This window comes from Cinclus cinclus, chromosome 1, assembly GCF_963662255.1.
Source record: "Cinclus cinclus chromosome 1, bCinCin1.1, whole genome shotgun sequence".
In the NCBI taxonomy this organism is placed as follows: Eukaryota; Metazoa; Chordata; class Aves; order Passeriformes; family Cinclidae; genus Cinclus; species Cinclus cinclus.
In genome coordinates, this window is record NC_085046.1 from 144,432,316 (window position 1) to 144,448,454 (window position 16,139).

The 16,139-nt window shown below is 44.1% G+C and overlaps 1 protein-coding gene across 1 annotated transcript in view; it reads right to left on the minus strand.

Moving 5' to 3' along the window:
- Positions 1–14,298, minus strand: part of ST3GAL1 (ST3 beta-galactoside alpha-2,3-sialyltransferase 1) — a 76,583-nt gene extending 62,285 nt beyond the window's left edge. Inside the window, exon 1 of the mRNA XM_062491858.1 lies at positions 14,159–14,298. The gene's annotated coding sequence lies outside the window, so the exon portion shown is untranslated. The remainder of the gene's footprint in view (positions 1–14,158) is intronic.
- Positions 14,299–16,139: the final 1,841 nt, after the last annotated feature.

Sequence of the window (16,139 nt, forward strand, 5' to 3'; positions counted from 1 at the left end):
CAAAGAGGATCCTCTGATTACCTCCTATTAGTCCAATAGAGGTAAATGGGTTCTAGCCTGAGGTTTTGCAGTACCATTTCTCTGCTAAACAAGCTGTAGTTGACTTAGCTTGACAGATTTAAACAGTTAACCCACAGGAACTCAGGTCTCCTTTTCATATTTGCAGTTCAGCTGCCTTGAGACAGACAATGTCTGAAGTACAAACAGGCTTTCAGGGCCAGATTCTGATTTCATTCAGGATGGTGTAAATCAGGAATAATCCCTTTAGAGATTAGTAGGAGTGAGATCAGATTCAGGCTCTTGGAATTAAAAAGTACAAACCATGTGCTTGTGGGCTTATTCTAATTCTGCTAAGTACAATACAATTCTCCTTCATGTCGTTCTCCCATTCTGTCTAAAGCACTCTGAGTTGAAGAGCAGAAAGTCCTGCTCTGAACACACAACAGAAGATGTTTGGCATTGCAAAATGATTTTTCTTAAAAAGTTCTTAAATAATTCTTGTGCTTTAAAAAGAAAAAAAAAAAAAACACCTCAACCCAAAAATCCTTCCACAAACCAACACCAAAAAAGAGAAAAAAGTCCACCTTCAAATTATACAAGCAGAGTGAAAATATGTTTGAAGATCCCCCCCACCCCCAAACTATGAAATGAACTACAGTAACCATTTTTTTACAAGAAATCAACACATTTAATTATTCCATTTTACAGTACCTGTCTCTGGTTCTGGGCATATATCAAAGGAAAGAATAAGCAGAGCCTTTTCAGGATGTCTGCAACATCCTTAGGAATAATCTCAATAGAAATTCTAGCATTGCTACAGACATTTTCAGATGTGTCCCTTCCCTGCCACTGTCTCCTTTGATTGGTCAAGCAATGAAGAAATAACCATGCCAGTCAGCACCTTGTTTATTTTTAGGTAGGCTCAGAAACCACCTTGATGAAAGGCTCATCTCTGTTCAGCTAAACCAAAAGGATGCAGCTTCTGCCATTCACAATGCTGTGGTGCACCCCTGCTGGCTTCCAGTGTGCCCCTAGAGAATCCTGATGAAAGAAGCCAAGTGACAGATCTCCATCCTGTTTAGATAATGATACAAGTCCCACAAGTGATGGGGAACTATGAAGCTACCCACTGAGAAGGACAGCATGAGCCTGCATAAACACTACTCTATTTGCTCTGGAGTGGTGTCTGATTTGGGCCAGTAAAGGGCTGTGTTTTGGGTGGTTTTCCTACTGCCATGGTGGCAAGAAGACTGGGAATCCATGGGAAGCTGGAAGAGACACAGCCAGGACAGGTGACCCCAACTGACAAGGAATGCAAGGAATATTCTAGTGACATGGTGCTCAGTACATAAAGGTGGGGGAACGAGGAGGAAGGAGGGACATTTGGGGTGATGTTGATTGTCTTCTTTAGCCACCATTATCTGTGACAGGGCCCTGTACTCCTGGAGATGGCTGAACACTTTCCTGACCATAGGAAGCAGGAAATTATTTCCTTCTTTTGTTTGTGTGTATGGCTTTTGCTTTCCCTATTAAACTGTCCTTATCACAGCCCATGAGTTTTCCAGTTTCTACCTTTCTGATTCTCCCACCAGGCCCCTTTCTGGGGTAGTGAGAGAGTGGTGCTTAGTTGCTGGCTGGGGTTAAACCACAAGTGTTTTAGTCTCTGCCATGGTGTTTACATCACTTATGCCTCCTAAAATAGCCAACTGCGCAGGCTGAAGGACATCTTTAATGCGAATGACGGTGCTGTGGCTTTATTCTGCACCTCCTGAAAAAAAATCCAAACTAATTTTAATTCTCTCAACACCCAAGGTACTCTCTGGGTGCGTGCTCTATGCCCTAAAGATCACTCATCAGGTTTGAAAACTTCCACTATGTAATGTTGACAAGGATCCCTTGTCCTGTGGCCTTCAAGGAAGAACATCTTGTTAACCATCTCACATCACAATAATTTTGGACAGGAAGCTGAAATTCAATAGGAGCTATAAGTGGACTGGTAAGGGCTGCCACACCTATGAAAGAATTTCCTTGGGGAAGGAAAGAGTCAGAAAGAAAATTTTATTTTTACTCACTTTCAGACAGACTCTTAGTGATGACTGATGGCTCTAAGGAAAGGGCTCTGCTACACAAATGGAAGAGTCCTGTTGGCTTTGAGTAAGGGAACTACAATTGGCAAGCCTGTTCACACAAATGTCATGTTTTGCAGATTATGAGAGCCACAAGCTAGTAAACCTCAGTAAGCAGATGTCAGCTTCAGCAATCAATTCAAATACATGTGCTGTACAACATTCCCATGCTCACTCAGAGGGAAGCATGCTGCCCTCGCTGAGTTCTGAAATATTTTGGTCTTGCCTTCAACATTCTCCAGGTAATGAGCAGATCAAACTCTAATGAGCTCACTAGATATGACAAGTCTATACTCAAGGTTACTGAGCATGACCTTATTCGCTCTTGGAGAAAGGGGAAAGTGTTATGCAGCATTTTTTCTGGCAGAAGAGAGTATCATAAATGAAACACAGGACTTGATCCCAGATGCAGAAATACCCTCCTTTCCTTGGAAGTCAATACCTTTGGTGCCAGGCAAAACAATGCTGGCACTTACCTGCCCAGGAGTAGCAATTAGCTCACAAGAGAACACCGCAGCTGGGAGGGGTGATCTGAAAGATTGATTCTGACAGCTATAAAAGAAAGAGGTTTTTAATATTCAGAAAAGTATCAGTGCCCTAATAACAGAATTTCCAGCTCCAAGAACTAGCCTGATCAGATACAAAAGTAACAAAGGCAGATTTGGATGGACTCCCTTTGCAGAGATGAGAACTGTGAAAGAGATACTTTTCAATCAAAACAAGGAAACCTCTCCCGGCTTTGCGCTTAACTTAACCCTTGGGGTAGGGGTGGCAGTGTGCCACATCTCTCTGTTTCAGTGAGGAGGGTCCCACCAGTCCCAATGGAACACTTCCCTGAGGAAGAGCTGCCGTGTAAAGCCAGCTGGTCTCTTCCAAGAGTGGGAAGGGTTACATGTCACCCTGGTAATCCCATCCTCAGGGTGTGCCCCTCTGCCAAGCCTGAAACTCCCATAGCAAGTGCATCAAATTGCCTTGGGGTCTTATTCCAGATCCAGTCTGTTCCATGAGAAGCTCCTCTCTGAAGATACACAGTGGTATCTTCTGCATGTCAGATGCACTATATTTCCAAGCAAGACAGTAAAGGTGTAAAAATTGTAGTGGCAGACAAGAGCCAGACTCATAATACTATTTTCTGAATTCAGAGACATAACAAAAATAAGGTTAGTGGTTCTGAGAGCAAGGCAGGGGAGAGTTGCACCTTAATGAAAAGCTGTTTTCCAAAATGGATCTGTGCCTGATGGGTTTATTTCATAAAATACAGAGAACTCCTAAGTTTGTCTGGGGTAAGATAAGTCAGAAAAAAAAAGACATCTTGAGCAATGCTTCTTTAAAAATTCACACACACATAAGAAGAAAAGTTGGGTGAGTCTCTGACAGCTTTCCTGAGAAGGATGTAAGGACTGCTTTCTGCTGCACTAAGATGTAACTCTTGGTCCAGCTTGTTCCCACAAGATAACTCTCTTTTTTTCCAAGATAATAACTTGAAAATGGGGAAAAATTCATAGGCTTGTTTCTCAATTAGTGTGATCACAGTCACCACAGACAGGGCTTGGGTATTTTAAACCAAAGGGACAAAGGGCTACTGGCACTGGAATGTGGGAAGTTTTTCTCCAAGGAACAGTAAGAGACAGTGGCCACACTGAGCACTTCTGCCTTAGTCTGGTAGAATTTTAGCTTTACATAACTGGTGAAAGGGCTGGAATACATGTCTTATGAGGACCAGCTGAGAGAGATGGAGGTGTTTAATCTGGAGAAAAGGAGGCTGGGGGGAGACCTTCCCTCTCTCTACACCTAAGAGGAGGTTATAGCCAGGTGGAAGTCAGTCTCTTCTCCCACGTAAGAAGTGACAAGATTAGAGGAAATGGCCTCAAGTTGCATCAGAGGAAGTTTAATATTAGAGACTTTTTTTCATGAAATACATTGCAAAGCATTGGAACTGGCTGCCCAGGAGAGTGGTGGAGCCACCATCCCTGCAATTGTTCAAAAAACTTGTGGATGTGGCACCTGAGGACATGGATTAATGGTGAATGTGATGTTGGTGCTAGGTTGATGGTTGGACTGGATGATCTTAAACATCTTTTCCAACTTAATTGATTCTATTATAGAATTCTTCATCCAGCCCTTTTACAGGCAAAGGGAAAGTGTGCATCCTCCTAGGAGAGCAAAACCAAAGCCCAGCAAAGGATCCCTTCTCCTATAGCAGCAGCAGATCAGATGGAAACAGAAGAATAAACAAGCAGCCTCTTCTAGTTCTCTGTGAAACAGAGACATCCCCCTCCAAAGGAGTTTGATTGGTAATTCTAACCCCTTGATTCTTTTCCCTACAGATCTCCATCGTTCTCCTCCATTAAAAACATTCCAAAATTAATTGCAATTATGTAGCAACATCCTTTGCCAGTACTCAGCTCAGTATAAGACAGGAGACTTTGGCCTTGGGGAGAAGCAGCTTATCCTAAACTCCTTTGTTTCATTGCTACTTCCAAGTGTTTTAGACACTTTTGCAATTACAGTATCACCTTTTCCAATCACCTTTTTTTATTTTTCAATAACCTTGTATTTTTCAACACCCAGTGTCCATCTCCTTCTCCTCTGCTCTTTGGCCTCACAACCAGTTATGCAGTTGCTTGAGGTAATTTCTGTTTGAAGTATTGGGCATTTTACACAACAGAGTTACATAGCTTTTGGAGTAACACGAAACAGTGTCTTGTTTGGGCATTAAACACCCAACTTTTGTCAGTGTAATTAACAGTGTAATTAACTGTAATTGTGAGCATTATGTCAAATAGTTCCTGACAAATCTGGTGGCCTTCTACAATGGACATACAAGGGTCTTACAATGCTACAGGATGAGGGAAGAGCCACTGGCATCATCTACATGAACTTGCACACAGAATGTGACACACTGTCCTACACAACATCCTTGTCTTTAAACTGAAGAGACATAGATTTAACAGCAGGATGCAAGACAGCTGTGCTCCAGCATCCTTGTAGTTTTATCACAAAGTTGTGAAGCTGCTACTATTTCACACATCCTGCCACCACAATACAGGCTTTTTCTCTATAACTCTGGGTTTGAAGCTGTTTTTACTTTCGCATATCTATTTTTGCATACTTTTTAACAAAATCTGCTGTGACAGCCACAGGGAGTTAATAACACTATGTTCCTGTGTAAGGTCTTAAGATCTAGGCAAGCAAAAGCAGTTCATGAACTGCCACATGGATAAAGTACCAAATTGCACAATCTTTGTAGCACTATGGTGATAACCTCATTGTAGTAAACAAAACAGAAATATAGATGATTTATATTGCATCAGCTGTGCTTTTGCACATCTTTGGTGACTGCACCACTCAATGGAATGGCAGAGAGTGAATCCCTTCTCTAAAGCTCTTTTCTCCATGTGGTAGATTTCCCTTTACTTTTGTAATTCAAAAATCAAGCTGTTGGTCAAAAGGGCAATGTTTACATCTTTACTGGAATCTCCAACCACTGTACAGACTGAAATAAACCTCCAGGAAACTGAAATACTGTCTTTTGCAGACAGAAAGTCTGGAGCAGGGAGCTGAGAAGGGGAGGCCTTCACTCCAAATTCTCAACCATAACACCACACACTCGTCCCCAGATGCAAAGTCTGGGTGCCCCTTGCTCTTCTGCTGTCTTGGTTCATTCTGATCCTGGCATGCAGAGAATGAAGCATGGGAGAGGAAGGAATAGCCTGTTCTCTTCAAGCAAGGAGAATTTGTGGAAAAAGGATGGACGAGAAGCACTTGCAAAAGAAGGTCTCTGCTGGTTTTGGCTGCAATTGTTCATTTTCTTCACAGTAGCTGGTATGGGGCTGAGTTTTAGATTTTTGCTGTGTTCACTGCTGATAACACAGGCATGCTTGCATTATTGCTGACCAGAGCTTACACAAAGCCAAGCTCTTCTGCTGTTCATCACACCCCAGCAAGGAGGTTGGGGGAGCACAAGGAACTGAAAGAGGACACAACCAGGACAGCTGACCCCAACTGACCCAGCGTCACATCACACAGCATCATCACCAGCATACGAAGATGGGAGCTGAAGAAAAAGGCATGTCCAGAGTCATGGCATGGGTCTGCCCATTAACATTTGTATGGGATAGAGCCCTGCTTTCCTGGGGATGGCTGAGCAGCTGCCTGCCCATGGGAAGTGATGAATTAATTCCTTAGTTCGCTTTGCTGGCCATGTGCAGCTTATGCTTTACATATTAAATTTGTCTCAACCCATGAGTTTTTCCACTTTTACCCTTCCAGTTCTGTCCCGCTGGAGGGAATGTGAGAGAGTGGCTGAGTGAGGTGTAGCTGCTGTCTGGAGGGTTAAACCATGACAGGGAAAAACACCTGAAAAGCAGGACTAAAGGACATTTCAGTACCTACTCAGAAAGGAGAGAAATTGAGATAAAACTAGAAAAAACTCTCCCAAAGCTCTGTAGAAACTCTCAGTACCTCACATACTTTTTGCTTCCATGGGCACTTCACAACAAAATAACCTTAGTAGAGGTGATGTCTCTTTGCCTATAGGTGTGGTCTTGAAGAAAAGCCATATCCTAACCCTACAGCTGTGTCCCCTGATTTTCTCCATGATTTTCTCCAGAATTTCCAGATTTTCTCCATGAATCCACTGCAGAGTTCCCACTTACACCAGCAAGCCACACCATAGGCATTTCTGGCAGCCCAAGAGAAAAGAGCTGCCTTTTACCAAATTTATAAAGCATCCCCACACTACCCTCCCAAATTGTTTTATTCCTCTTATCATGTGGAAACCAAAGTTGCCTGTTCTGGTGCTATTCTGTAAGAGCCAGTTTAGATTGCAATATTGCCTTCCTAAGCAAGAGAAGTTTTTGCAAGGGTCTGTTTAGCTTCTGACCTTTTATAAAGGGTAATGCAGTTTTCCCTTGTATTTCTGTATTGCCATTATAGCACAATCTCCAGAGCATGAGAGACCTGCATCATAACATCACAACAGCAACATAACACAATAAAGGTGGAAAAATATTAGGAAGTGTCCAAAGGAGAGCTATGAAGACGGTGAATGGCCTTGAGGGGTGGCTGTATGAGGAGCAGCTGAGGTCACTTGGTATGTTCAGCCTTGAGGACACTGAGGGGGAGACCTCAGTGCAGTTACAGCTTCTCACAAGGGGAAGAGGAGGAGCAGGGACTTATCTCTTCTCTCTGGTGACCAGTGACAGGAGCCAAGGGAATGGCCTGAAGCTGCATCAGGGGAGGTTTAGGTTGGATATCAGGAAAAGGTTCTTCCCCCAGAGGGTGCTGGGCACTGGAACAGGTTCCCCAGGGCAGCAACACCAAGCCTGACAGAGCTCAAGAAGCATTTTGACATCTCTCAGGCACAGGGTGGGATTCTTGGGATGTCCTGCACAGGGCCAGTTCAATGATCCTTGTGGGTCCCTTCCAACTAAGGATGTTCTATGATTCCATGGTAACTTCCACAGCTCCAATGGCTGTGGCATTCTCAGCTGCTGTACATGCATCAATGTCCTGCCTGCAAATTTAGTATCTACCTGCTCTGTGTGCCCACCAGTGTTGCTGCTTGATTCCCCTGGTGGGAATTAGGTGGCCCTCAGTATGAGAGTCTGAGGTTTGAAGCTAAATATTTTTTAATGGGATAGGGGGCAAGCAGAAGTTCATTTTCACTTCAGGTTGAATTTTTAGGCTAGAATCAAGCCAGCTGATTGAGAAGAGCAGCAGGTCTGTTTTAACAGGCAGAGTGAAGCCACAGGAGATCAGATCATAAAGTCAATGCTTCTCAATAAAGGCAGATTTTAACTGAAGGGGAAAAGCAGAGGATACAGGACCTGAAAAGAAAAGAGATCAAGAAGTAAGCACTAGACTGAGAAGCAGGAGAGATCCTTTTCTTGTTTGAGATATAATGGAAATTTCCCTGAAGAGAAAAGCAGGGTAAACCTTCCAAAGAACAATAACTCCACTATAAAAATAATTTCAAAGAGAAAAGAAACAAAACCCCAAATTCAGCTATAATATCAGTATTGCCATTGGCTGTCAAACTGTGACAATGCAGGTAACATCTGTCATTCTGACATCTTTGAAGACAAACTTGATTCTTTCAATATGAGTAATTTTGACTATCTGAGAAGTTTGAAATACACCTGGAATTAAGACTAAGTAAATCTAAAAGCAACAATGCATCACTTCTCAAAACAATTATTTTGACCTGCCTTTGTTTAACTAAAAATTGCTTCAACTCAATGTAAATGAATATTTTTCTCAGTGTTGTCACCAAAAATACCTAAGTCAGATAATTTGCACAAACTGATTTAAGTGAAGCTCTAGTAAGAGAAAGCTTTAGATGCATGGAGCAACAGCATTTGCAGTGAAAGTCTTGCAGTAATGCAGGCTGCAGGTTCTGTAGAAGGGATCACTATCTCCTATCAGGCTAAAGGAATTTAAGATACAGGCATGTGTGTCTTTATCACACCCTAGAAGCTTTGGATGCACTCTCGAGTGTCAAAAAAAGAGACAAAAACTGCCAGGCCAGCTCTGATTCAAGTTGCAGGTAGCCCCACACCATGTTCTTTACCTCTTTCTTTTACCATGAGCTTGTTGAAGTCTCAGGGTGGAATAACACAGGTCTCTGATTCAAGACTAATCCCAAAGGACTGTCTATAGGGCTCAAACTGCTATGTTTCAACACAAATATTCAGATGACATCTTCCAATTTGATCTGTGGTTTTGCATGCCAGGATGCAAGAATTACCTTAGAAAATTTTATTAAAATCCAAACCTGGCCACGTGCACTGTGCTTTGAATTTGAGCTGGCAGTGGGAATCTGATACCTTTCTAAAAGAACTGAAGGTGATGCCATATGCTTCCCTGGCAGGGTCATGTTAACTGAGCTGGCAGATTTGATAGATTTCTTTTTCGAGCTGTGATGCATCAACACACAAAGTATTTCAGATAAGTAAGATTAAGTCATTGATTGAAGATCCAACCTCTAGAAATAATGTAGTGTCTTTAAAAGGAAACACCTTTGTTTTGCATTGGTGTACCAAAGCTCTAAAAATAAAAATAAAATAAAAATCCAAAACTCTACATATCCTGGAAAAATGTCAGTAGCAATTACTTAGTCCAGAGACATTTTTAAACTGCACCACATTTAATACCTCAGTGTCACTGTGTCAATTTTTACTCTCCAGAACAATCCTCCAAAGGGATAGATAAGGAGTCCCACTGCAGGGGTTTTGGGGATACCAAGAGTATGTGTGATCACCCCCATGTCAGCAGCAGTTCTTGGACCCTGTAGACTCTAACCTGTCACCCATTCCTCCTTGTCCTCCCCTCAAATGTTTTGGGATGGAAAGCTAGAGTGTGCTGAGCCTGCACTGAAAACTTGTTGGGACAAAGGACTTCCAAAGAGATCGAAAAATTACTACAAAAAACAAACAAAAAATTCTGTTGTGATTATGTCCTCAGAAAAAGAAAGCTACACTTCAAACATCTGTCACCAGGTACAGGTTTCAACCACTTATGTTGTGTCTCTCTTGCATTCTAGTATAATTTGCAATTGCTTGGCAGAAATAGCTGTGGGACTGGCCCAGAGAAACAGATGTGGCTTGATGAGGTTAACAGGTTTCCTGAAATAGTACAACTCCTCTTTGCTCAAATGTTTGGTCATCTCATACACAAGGCACAAATCTTCCTCTCCCTGAGGAAGGATGTGCATGTCAGTCCAGATGAAGCAACTTAATCACAGGCAGTTCAAAGTGAAGCAAAGCCAGGAAAGAATTGCTTTCCACCCTCCTTTCCCCCAGAATTGCATTTTTACAACTACTTCAGTCTCTACAACTGTTGACATTCCTAATCTTAACTCATGCTACAGAGCGAGGTTCTACTGATATTGTGGGGAGATTCTTTTAAAAAGAGCTCCCTGTCTGTCAAGAACCCCCATTTTCCACATTCCACAGCTATTTCACAGCTTGAGGGGATTGTGCAGCCCTGACTTAAAACAGCTTCTCAAAGTTTTATAGGACATTTTACACAAAGCAAGTTGAGCTTGCTACTCACAAACCAGAGCATAGGACACTTGGCACCAGTGGGAAGAGGAGGTTGGGGTAAGAGTGGGAAAGGCAACCAGAAGGGTGGGAGAAGTTCCTCTGTGACTATTGTTAATTAGTGCCAGGTCAGCTAAGAGCCCTTATCAGGACAAGAGGGGTCACAAGAGATTGATAAGATAGAAGTTTGTGCCCAGAAAATACACACAGCAGCCACAGGGTCAATTCAGTTGCCAAATACATTTTAGGTGCCACTGAAGATACCTTGGACATGAAACCCACCCTCCTGAAGTCTCAAATACAGCACCAGCTGTCAGCCACATCTTTCTGTACTGGCACCAGGAGACAAGGACAGATAGTCCAGGGTGGTTCAAACAGCACTAAGAGACTATGGTTGAGAAGCCAAGATCCCTGAAGCCTGGTAGGAGATTCCCAGCTCCCTGAAGCAGGTACATGTTGGGTAATACAGAGCAGATACCGGCTGGACAATGAACCAGACACCAAGCTAGCCCAGAGAGGGATGCAGACAAGCTCTGGATGGCCTGCAAAGGCATCTGTCCATCCCACCAGTGGCACCAGGCACAGCATTCCTGCCAGGGCTGGAGAGGTAGATGGGAGCTGTCACATTCCTAGGCTTTCCACGGCCTCCACTTGTCTGTTGGCTGCTGCCACAGACTCTGTAGCAAAAAGAGCAATATAAACATTCTCAACAGCATTTTGCCCACGAGGCTGCATGTCATGCACAGGAAATGTGTGTATGGGTCAAGGATCCTTCTTGCTCTTATAAACAATTCCTCTGAATTGAGAGCTGACAGATAACCCCAGAGTTTACTTTCAGCTTGCATACATAAGGCATTACCTGTGAGTTAGATTTTCATGTATCAGTTAGGAGGCACACCATAAACATAACAGACAGGCTTAGATGCAGTCAGGCAAGACTGTGCTGGGGGGGGGGGGGTGGAGGGTGAAGTATGTCTGCCATACTCCACCTTAATCCCTGGAATTCGTTCCCATGATTTAATAACCTACATCAGGAATCTCAGATCAGTTCAAAATATAGCTGCCTCTCTGGTCCTTGCAAGCTTGATTGAACACAGGCTGTTTAGCAAATATTTTATCATAAATAAAAATATTTTATAGTAATATTTATATAAAAATATAAAAATTATTAGTACAAAGCTAAATGGGCTTGCACTGAAAGATTCCACAAGAGTATCTTGGCAGAGGGGCTAGTAATTAAAAATAATTCTTCTACTTAAGAAGTACTTGTAGGTGAAAACTTTATCCCTTACTTCAGCAGGTCATGTATCTGCTGCCTCAAATGAGACACCAATAGTCCTACACTGCCTTCTGCAAAGCATAAAAGATACAAAAGACATAGAAAATTAATTGTCTGGTATGAAAAAGAAAAAAGTTGAAGAAACTCCACATGTGGCATGTGACAGTGTTGAAACAAGACAAAAAATGCATCCTTTTCAGAGTTTCCTCAGCCAGAGCCATGAAAAGCTCCACCAGGTGGTGGGATTAACAGCACTTGAAATATGCTGTGGAGCTGAGTTAGCTCTCTCTCCTTTGCTTTTTAAATGCAGGTTTCTGCTTCACTACACTTTTGAAAATAGGTGTGAAAGATGTTCCAAGTAAAAGTTTATTCCTACTATCATTTAATGGCAGCATTTGCAACTCACTTGACGTAAAATATGTTTTTATAACCTAGAAGCTGTAACTGCCATCTGCATAACCTTAATTTCCTCTCAAGGTGCTCCCAGTTTTACACAAACAAAAGAAAGAAAACTGATAAGCACGTACAACGTCTTATATAAATTTATGTTTAGTTTGAAAAGCAACCTTCCTCAATTCAGAAGCCATTACCATTATCAGTATAATCAACTTTGGAAGAAAAACTGCAAAGAAGGTTTCAAGTTCGTTTCTGGCCAGGATGTGTGACAAATTCATACAAACAGGACAACTCACTGTCTCCCCTGTAGAATTAGATTGTGCACCAAGTGAGTGAGCCAAAAGAATAAGTAGTACAATTTCTCTCTTCTTTTGCACTTTCAGAGACAATGCTTCTACACATAAGTAAATAAAAAAAAAAGGTAAAATAAACATGTATTAGCAGAATTGTAGTTTAAAAACTTAGTGGTAACATTAAAGCTGGTTTGGCAGAACCATAGACTGGGACTTTGTTGAGGAACAGGATTTAAACCTCCTGACATGGAAATGTTACCCTACAGCAGCACCAAAACAGAGTAAAGTGAAGTGAGAAATTGGCTAGAGGAACAGAGCACCAAGTTTACCATAGGCCTATGTCAGGGCTTTGTTGTTTCCAGGCTACTCAAAGAAAACACAGGCTATTAAACATACCCACTCTCTTTATCCACATCCAACCATTCCTTCCTTTACCCCAGCCACCAACTGGACAAGCAGATAAAACTGGTCAGGTTCCCAGATCGGCCCAGAAAGGACCTTAAGCACAGCCCTGTCCTGCAGATAACATCCAGCCTCTGCTGAAAGCAGAAAAGAGAACCCAGGGCCACCCCCAACTTCTTCTAACATGAGAGCAGCTCTGTCGAGGCATTGTGCACAGTGGGCAGAGCACCACTGGCTCTGGACTGAGACAGAAAAATTGAGGAGGGGTGAACTGGCATGGGTGGCACAGGATGCTGTGGATGTAACAAGCCAGGGATTTCCAAGCAGATGCTTCACACAGAGTCATCCATTCAGGTGAAGCTGTGCAAATAATATACAGGAGGGATGTGCTGCTAACTGAGGACCTCCTGAAATTCCAAGAGGCAGGGAGACTCCAGTTAAAGGCAACTCTTATTTTAACTTGTGTCACTGAAGATCACCAAAGTAAATGAACTCCTGAGGACAAGATCAAAGTAGAATAAGAGACTTTTTTTATATCCTTGAATCTCTTGTCCCTTTTGTACACTGAAATTTAATTTCCTTTTCAAAGAGAGCTTTTGGAGCTTATGAAAATTGACCCAAAAGATTACAAGGGCTTTGTCACCCTTCCAATCGCTCTGAAAGATCCATAATTAGGAAGGTTTTTCCTTCAACATATGTGCCCAGCAGACAAATATATAATTCAGACTTACAATTACATGAATGAGTTATTTTAGTATATTGCATACATTCAAGCCCAACCATTACAAAGAGTTGAAAAATCTAGTGTGCCTCAAATTAGTAAATCTACATCAAGGCTTTTTTTTTTTTTTTTTTTTTTTTTTTCTTTCCCCCACTGGCTTGTTTTCATTTGTGGCAAGACTATACACAGTCACACTAAGGACCTGGGACAGATGTTCCCTACTGAGATAAATACACCAACCCAATAAAAGCAAACTGCTGACCTCGAAGATGAGTTATTTATGCTTCTCTAGAAATTAACTCTACAAGGAAGAGCGTGCGAGCAGATTCCCAGGACAGCTAGTCTGCTCTTTGCCCTCTAACGGAGTAACACTGGTTTTACTCTTTCGGCACACAGCCCAGCCAAGGGAGCAATAACATAAAACGCCGGGGTGCAGGTCTGCGCCGGGCTGGCCGCTCCCGCTGTTCCCACCCGGCGACGGCGCTGGGCAGGACCGGGTCCCCGTGGGGCAGCTCCAGCGGGGCTCCCCGGCGCTGTCGCCCCCCGAGCATCGCCCCTTGCTCCGGAGCCCACCCGGCACCCGCCGCCTCCCCTCTGCCTCCCTCCAGCTGGGAAATCCCGGCTGGATGGGGAGAAGCCTCCCCGCTCCGGAGTGCCGCGCACCGAACCGGAGGATGCTGCGAGCTCCGCCAGCGCCGGGGACACCCCTGCTTCTAAATAACAGAAATAATTTATTTAAAACCCCAACAACTCAACAGCCGAATGAGGAGCCAGGAGGCTGGGAAGCTCCTTCTGCAGCAGCAGGGAGCGGGGGATTTGCAGGTAAGCGGAGAGGAAGGCGGGCGGCAGGGAAAGAGGGAGGGATGGAGGGATGGAGGGGATCCCGCGGTACTCACGGCGGGGTGCGGGGGCCCGGCCGAGCCCCATGGCCGTGGGGACGGACGGACGGACGGACGGCCGCTGCTGTGGCTGCCGCCGCGCTGTCTGTGTGTCCGTCTGTCTGTTTCTGTGTGCGTCTGCCGGCCCTGCCCGCCGAGCCGCTCCGGGCGCCCCGTCCCTCCCCTCGCTCCCTCCCCGGCTCTTCCTGCCGCTCATATAGCGCGCCCTCGGCCACGTGGACGGCGCGGGGCCCCGCCGGCTCCTCCTCGGGGCCGGGCCGGGAGGGGCGAACCCCCCCAACTGCACCCCCTCATCACCTGCCCTCATCACCTTCCGTCATCGCCTCCCGTCATCACCCCTGTCATCATCCCCCCCATCAGCCCCATCTCACCCGCCTCATCATCCCCGTCCCACGCCCCAAGCAGCCCCCCCTCATCACTGCCCCAACCTCAGCCCCATTCCCCTCCCATCGCCCTTCCCCATCGGAGACGTGCGATGGGAGCCCGGACTCACCCCGAGAGCTGCCGGGATGAAATCCGGCTCTCGTCGGGTCCTCCCTAGACGGTCGCTTCCCAGGAATGGCTGTGTTCCCCACCACCCCCAAACTGCTGTGTCTGAAGTTGGGCTGCATGTACACCGAAAGTGATCGCAGCAAGGAATGTGGAAAGGAATTTGGCACTTCTCAGGGCAGAAAATCTATGTGGCATCACTAATAAAAATAGCGCATAGTCGATATTCACAGAGTCTTAGAATGGTTTATGTTGGAAGGGACCTTAAAGATAATCTAGTCTCCACCTCCCTGCCATGGACAGAGACACCTTGTACTAGACCAGGTTGCTCAGAGCTCCATCCAGCCTGGGCTCAAACACATTGATGGATGGGTCATCTGTAACTGGTCTGGGTAACCTGGACCCATGTCTCACCAGTCTCACAGGAAAGAATGTTTTCCAAATATCTAATTTAACCTACTCTCTTTTGTTTTAAAGCCATTCCCCCTTGTCCTATAGTGATAGGGAATTCCCTTGGGAAAACAAAACAAAACAAAACAGAAAATAAACAAAAAAAATTCCCAAACATTTCCAGCTTTTTTTTTGTAGCCCCTGTAGATGCTGAAAGGTGCTATAAGGTCTCCCCCCTGATTTCTCTGGGCTGCACAATCCCCACCCTTAGCCTGTTTTTACAGGAGAGGTACTTCAGCCCTCTTCTTTCTGTCCAGCATCAGACATTTTTAAGGTGACCATAAAAAACTGTAGAATTAAAAAGGAAAGCAGCATCATTAAAGAATCCCCCAAACAGATACATTCAAGAGTTAAAGTGTCTGCTAAAACTATTTAACAATATAATGATGTTTTTTTTTACTGTCGATGTAGGAGCCATGAGATGTGTAAAGACTGGGGCCATGACTAGAAGTGTGGGGATTGTAGCACCTCCAAAGAAGCAAATTATCTCTGATCTTCTCCACCCTTTCCCTAGTCAGGCACAGCACATATCAGAGGGGAAAGTGCATTCCTGAGCTCTGAAAAACATGTTCCATAACACTGGAGAGCTAGTGCACAACTTCCTTTGTGAAGCAGATGAGTTTACAGGTGATTAATCTAGTTACTGAAACTGTCCAGGTTGTTGGTTTATTAAATCCAGCACAAGGTACTTCCACTGGAAAGTGTAGCGTGCTATTTAGGAGCTGTAATTCATCAATCACCACTGAGTTTGTTTCCATAGAGTTATATTAGTAAAAGCTTGAGTGTGGATTTAGCCCGGTGTCACATCATGTACCGCCTGTGCAGACATTTGCATGCGGGTGAGAGCACCTGTGGCAGCCTGAGCTTTCTGCTTAGGGAGCATCAGCCCACACAAGCCCTTTGAGGGACTCACCCCATCACTAAATCCTGCCTCTGGATACTGAAGAGCAGCATAATGTTATATGTTTCAAAAACAGGGTTTGGAAGGGATTTAATCTACAGTAATGAGCATTAAAGAAAAAAAAATAGTGAAACCACA